We start from the raw sequence: 6,000 nt of genomic DNA on the forward strand, positions 1-6,000 counted from the left end.
AATTGTCCAGCCATGACTTCCTGTTCCACAGGAGTATAAACATGAGGAAACACAAAGGCCAAATTCCCTTAATCATTCATCACAATGAGTAAAACCAAAGAATATAGTTCTGATGTGCAGCAAAAGATTGTTGAGCTTCACAAAATAGAAAGTGGCTGTAAGAAAATACCTAAGGCATTGAAAATCCCCATTTCCACTATCAGGGAAATAATTAAGAAGTTCCAGTCAACTAAAGATGTTACAAATCTGTCTGGAAGAGGACGAGTGTCTAAATCGTCCTAATGCACGGTGAGGAGGAATGTTTGAGTGACCAAAGACTCTCCAAGGATCACAGCTGGAGAATTGCAGAGATTAGTTGAGTCTTGAATCTCAGAAAGCCTAAAAGAAATTATCAAAAGCACCTACATCCCCACAAGATGTTCGGGAGGGTTTCAAGAAAAATCCTCTGCTCTCATCCAGAAACATTCTCCAGCATATTCAGTCGTCAGACAATACTGGAACTGGACCAGCTTCTATGGTCAGATGAAACTAAAAAAAGAGCTTTTTGGCAGCAAACCCACCAGATGGGTTTGGTGCACACATGGATAAAAAGTACCCCATGTCCACGGTTAAATATACTGCTGGATCTTTAATGTTGTGGGCCTATTTTTCTGCTGGAGGTCCTGGACATCTTGTTCAGATACATGGTATCATGGATTCTATCAAATACCAACAGATAAAAAATCAAAACCTGACCGCTTCTGCTAGAAATCTTATAATGGGCCATGGTTGGATCATCCGTTGGGACAATGATCCAAAACAAACATCAAAACCAGCACAAAAATGTGTCACTGAGCACAAAATGAAGCTTCTGCCATGGCCATCCCAGTCCCCTGACCTGAACCCTAAAGAAAATGAGTGGAGTGAACTGAAGAGAAGAAGCACCAACATGGAGCTGGGAATCTGAAGGATCTGGAGAGATTCTGCATGAAGGAATGGTCTCTGATCTCTTGTCAGGTGTTCTCCAAACTCATCAGGCATTATAGAAGAAGAGTCAGAGCTGTTCTCTTGGCAAAAGGAGGTTGCAAAAAGAATTTAATAAAAGGGTGCCAATAATTTTGGTCAACGTGTTTTGGATATAAACATTTATTTCATAATGTGATTTCCCCCCCACTTTCAATTCTTTTCCTTCAATGAAAGGTTAGATTTTTGCTAATTTTATAAATTAAAGATCAAAAGGATAAACAATGCAGATTTATTTTTAGAGTCATCTTTGATCATATTTATGAAGGGTGCCAATAATTCTGGCCACAACTGTATATTAAAACTGTATATATCATTAACTATGACCGCTCTGATGCAGGAAAGTCTCGAGAGAAGCCAGGTTATCCTGGTAAATTTTCTGTTGATATGAAAAATTGTGTAGATTTATCTATATTCGAGTCTATTACGATGTTATGATGAACTATATGACTTTCCATTCCATTTGTAAGGATACTGATTGTTAGAAGGCAGCTGTCTGACTCTGAGATGAAGAACAGGAATGTGTGTGTAACATTAGCAACACATTATTAGCTATTTGATAACGTAATCAAGCAAAAGGCTATCTATATTAATTCATATTAATTAATGACAGAACCATCGCAAGCGCTGTGCCAAGTGTACGAGTGCATAGGGGCTTGTGCCAAAGTAAAGTGACAGCTGACTTGAAGTAAAGCCAATAAAGTTCATGTTTTTGTCCTTCGAAATATTTTAATACTATAAAACATAGCTAAAACAATATTGCTCAGAGCGTGTGCATGTGACCGTGATGTGGTAATGGAGTTGGAGGAGAGAGCCATGGGATGACCTTGAGCAGGGACGGCCTGATGGCACTCCAGGCCACAGTCAGGATATCGTGACAATATCATCCAACAAAGTGGTTATTGTGAGGAGCCAAGTAATCAGGAATGACTTGCTTGAGGACAATTGCTACTTCAGATATATTGCATTAAATTTAATCCAAATGATTGTGATCCGTCTTTAAAAAAAAATCATTATAGTTATAGTAATGTAGCGCTTTTAACCCTTTCCTTTTTCAGATAGGTAAGAGAGCGCACTGAGTTCGTATTAATAAACTTGGTGAGTTATAAACTGAGTGGTGAGTTATTTACTCACTTTAACTTGTTTTTGTGTAACTGTGTTTGTTACATCTTTTCTTGGGCTTAAACTGCATAAATAATTAAATGGGATTTTAATGTTTCTCTTGTTACTAAAATAATGGTTTTACCAATAAGTCATATATATAAGCCCTTTTTTTTTTTTTTTTTTTAACTCAGATTAGTACACAGAAAACTTTCAATTTCAAGTATAATGAAATTAACAATTTACTTAAATGTAAAAGACTGAAGCTTAAGTGTTTTTCAAAATGTAAAATAAAATAATTAAATGCTTAAACATTTCTTGAAACTATGCCCCGTTTTCTCAAAACAGTAAACACAAATACATAATGTCTCACTTAATTCCCCAAACATCCTATTTTCAGGTCAAAATGAAGCTCTACACTCAAAACTATTCACTCTTGCTGAAAAACCAAACTTTACCCTCAGACATCATGCAAGTTCTCAAAAAACACACACTACAACATAGTCTTACACACTGGTGCAATAAATTCAAAACAACATTTCCAAAACTGCTAAGTTATGTTGCTTGTGGTTTCCCTCCTCAAAAACCTTTTCACATCCTCTACATGACTGCTGTTACAGTAGCTGATGTATAAAGCACATGACGAGGATATAAAGTCAAAACAAGTCTTTTACTAGATAATCCACAGGAATGAACAGGAACAGGCAGGAACATACACCAACACATACACAAACGATACCGGACAACACTGGACTGAAAACACAGGGTGTATATATACATGGGGTAACAAGGTGGGTGATTAGACACAGCTGGAGGTGATGATTGGAGTGCTCAGTAACCATGAAACTAGTGGCGGGAAATGGAACACCATAAGTCCAAAACAGAGTGCACATGTAACATATCGCCCCCTCCCGGAAAGGCCGTCCTCGTGCCATGGAGAGGGGAAGATGAAGATGAGTTGCAGAAGATGGTGTAGGAGGTGGCTCAGGAGGCGGACGGCTAACCGGGAGGAGGCGAAGTGCAGGAGTCTAGGGAGGTGCAGGTGATGAAGAAATCCAGGGAGGTGCAGATGGTGGTGAAGACCAGGGAGGTGCCTTGAACAGAGGAAGTAGTATACACATCCAGGCCACAGCCAAGACTGCGCCCCATGGCGGCATCGCTGGCGGGAGGAACCATGGTGATGTAGTCTTAGACGCCACCATGGGGACGATCGGAAGCGACGATAACATCAGAATAGGAGCCCACCGTGCAGCCAGAACGCCGAAGACTCAACGGGACCCCGATGACCTGGGCGACCGTGACGGAGCCGCAGCGATGACCCCCCCGAGGTGGAAGCAGGTATCTAGAGGGCAGAGGTGGAGCTGGAGCGACCGAGGGTGGAGGTGGAGCCTGAGGGAGGGCAGAGCTAGCCGTAGCCGAAGGAGTGGAGGGCCAGAGAGCAGTGAATGGCCCGTAAGTCCGCAGCAGAGGCGTGGCGATGTCTGACCCAGGCGGAGCCGACGTGCCGAGGGAACCCAGCGAGGTCGAATGCCCGATGGTACCTGCTGACGATGAGGGTGAAAGGAGCGTAGGTGTAGGAGCCAGGTCGACGGGTCGAGGGGGAGTGGAGAGTTCTGAGGCTGGAGGCGGAACCCCAGGCTCCTCACGCCCATGAGGAGGTGGCTCCCAGCAGTCCCGAGGTGGATCCCCACCACTGAGAGGAGATGGAGGAACTGAAGGGCTGATGGGAGACAGCGAAGACTGGGTGACAGACGTGGCTTGGGGCAGAAAAGAGGTTTGGAGAGTGCAGCAAAATCCGTCAGAAGATGAATGAGTCTCAACATGAACATGACATGCCAGGTAGATTCAGATGGTGATAGCACAGGTAGAAGGTTAATCTCTCCAATATCAAAAAAAAAAGTCACCAGTGCATACCAAAAACTCATTTTCAGTGGCAGGGGGTTGGGTGGGGCTCACTTCCATACCCTCATAATCCACTAGAATTTCCTCGGCGACGGATGGTACAGCCGGCTCGCACACCTGGTCAGTCCCGTGTTGCTCAGGCTCCGTGGTGATGTTCTGCTCGGTCGCTCCCGTTGGCGCTGACTCAAACATCGCGGCGAAGTCGTTATCATCACGGTCTGCGGTGGGCTCAAGCTGCCGATCCTCGCAGTCAGGGTGTTGATGGCGGTTGCGCTTTAGTGGCGGTGTTGAGGCCTGGAGTGCTCAATAACCATGGTGATAAACTAGTGGCGGGAAATGGAACAACACAAGTCCAAAACAAGTCCAAAACAGAGTGCACATGTAACAACTGCCTGATCCACTGCTATATATATAGCAGCAGGGGTGAAATCCTCTACATGACTGCTTGATCCACCCTTGACACCCCTGCATATGTCTTGGCAGGCTTCTTCCATGGTCTGGAGGAGGTGAACATGGATATAAGGTCATACACTTTCCACCGCCATGCTGAAAAAAAAACTCTGTCGGGTTTAGAACTGAAAATCTATCTGTATGCGAGACAATTTGATGCGTTTCTTTATTACAGTAGCATAGTGCAACAATGTATGTGTTGTCACAGCACAGAGTACAACACTCAAAAGTTACTGTACAGAGCAGTCTTACTGTAAGTACACCTACCTGTTTTCCTCGCTGAAGGTTCTGATGATAGAGGCAATGATGAAGCGACTCAAATTTGGCTGTACTCATTGAACAGCCTCCCACATAGTCATACCATGGACAAGGACAAGGTCAACTAAAGTGGCTCAAATTTCATCTGAGGCTGCTGGTCTCCTTGCCCTTTACCCTTCCTCATCCTCCTTGTCTTCCTCCTCATCCTCTTCCTTCACCCCTTCCTCCTCCTCCTCTCTTGTCCTCAACCTCTTATCATGTCTCTCTGGATCCATTGTTCCAAAACTGAATGAACTGACTGGGGCTCTTTTATCTATCTATTGAAGGTTCTGATTGGTGTGTGATAAATTTTGACTCTTAGTGTTTCCACCTGGGTATTTGTGTGCTGAGCTTACAGTTTTTTTCAATTGCTAACAAGTGTTTAGCAATACTTAAAGTACTTTTTCTAAACTCTTAACACAGCAACACACAAACATCATACACTTAGCCAAATAGTTAATTTTCTGCCCAAAACCATATTTTGTTATATAAACACAAACTCCACATTTCAAAACGCTAAAAACCTTTTTCATCATATACTAACTCTATCAAAACACAGCAAACCTGATTCAAAATCGAGTCGTTCTGTCAAAACATAGCACTAGTTTTCTATTCAACATGAACATATAGTCAATCAAAGCGCAATGACTGTCAAAATACTAACAGTTGATGGCATTATGAAAAATGCATTACTTGTCATGCATTACTAATTCAGTTTCCTTTTACTACAGTAATAGTATAATGCATGTAAGCCATTCTACATGTTTGGTTGAGTGTTGAATGTGTGCATTCTTGGCAACAGAAGTGAGTCATTATTTTATAGAACGTGCAGTAGAAAAAAAGAAGAAGAAAGTAACAGAATTGCTCAGGGCAGCCACTGGTCAGATGAATCCCCTATGCAGGACTTCATTTGGCCCCTTGGTTGAAATCTCTTTCTGGGGTTAGGTGTGAGGTGTTGATGTTGCCCCCATAGAGGGTGGGATGGTGTCCCCTTGGTAGTTACAGTTTTTTTTCAATTGCTAACAAGCGTTTAGCAATACTTAAAGTACTTTTTCTAAACTCTTAACACAGCAACACACAAACATCACACAATTAGCCAAATAGTTAATTTTCTGCCCAAAACCATTTTGTTATATAAACACAAACTCCACATTTCAAAACGCTAAAAACCTTTTTCAACATATACTAACTCTATCAAAACACAGCAAACCTGATTAAAAATCGAGTCGTTCTGTCAAACACTAGCAC

Source organism: Megalobrama amblycephala, linkage group LG7, assembly GCF_018812025.1.
Source record: "Megalobrama amblycephala isolate DHTTF-2021 linkage group LG7, ASM1881202v1, whole genome shotgun sequence".
Taxonomy (NCBI): Eukaryota; Metazoa; Chordata; class Actinopteri; order Cypriniformes; family Xenocyprididae; genus Megalobrama; species Megalobrama amblycephala.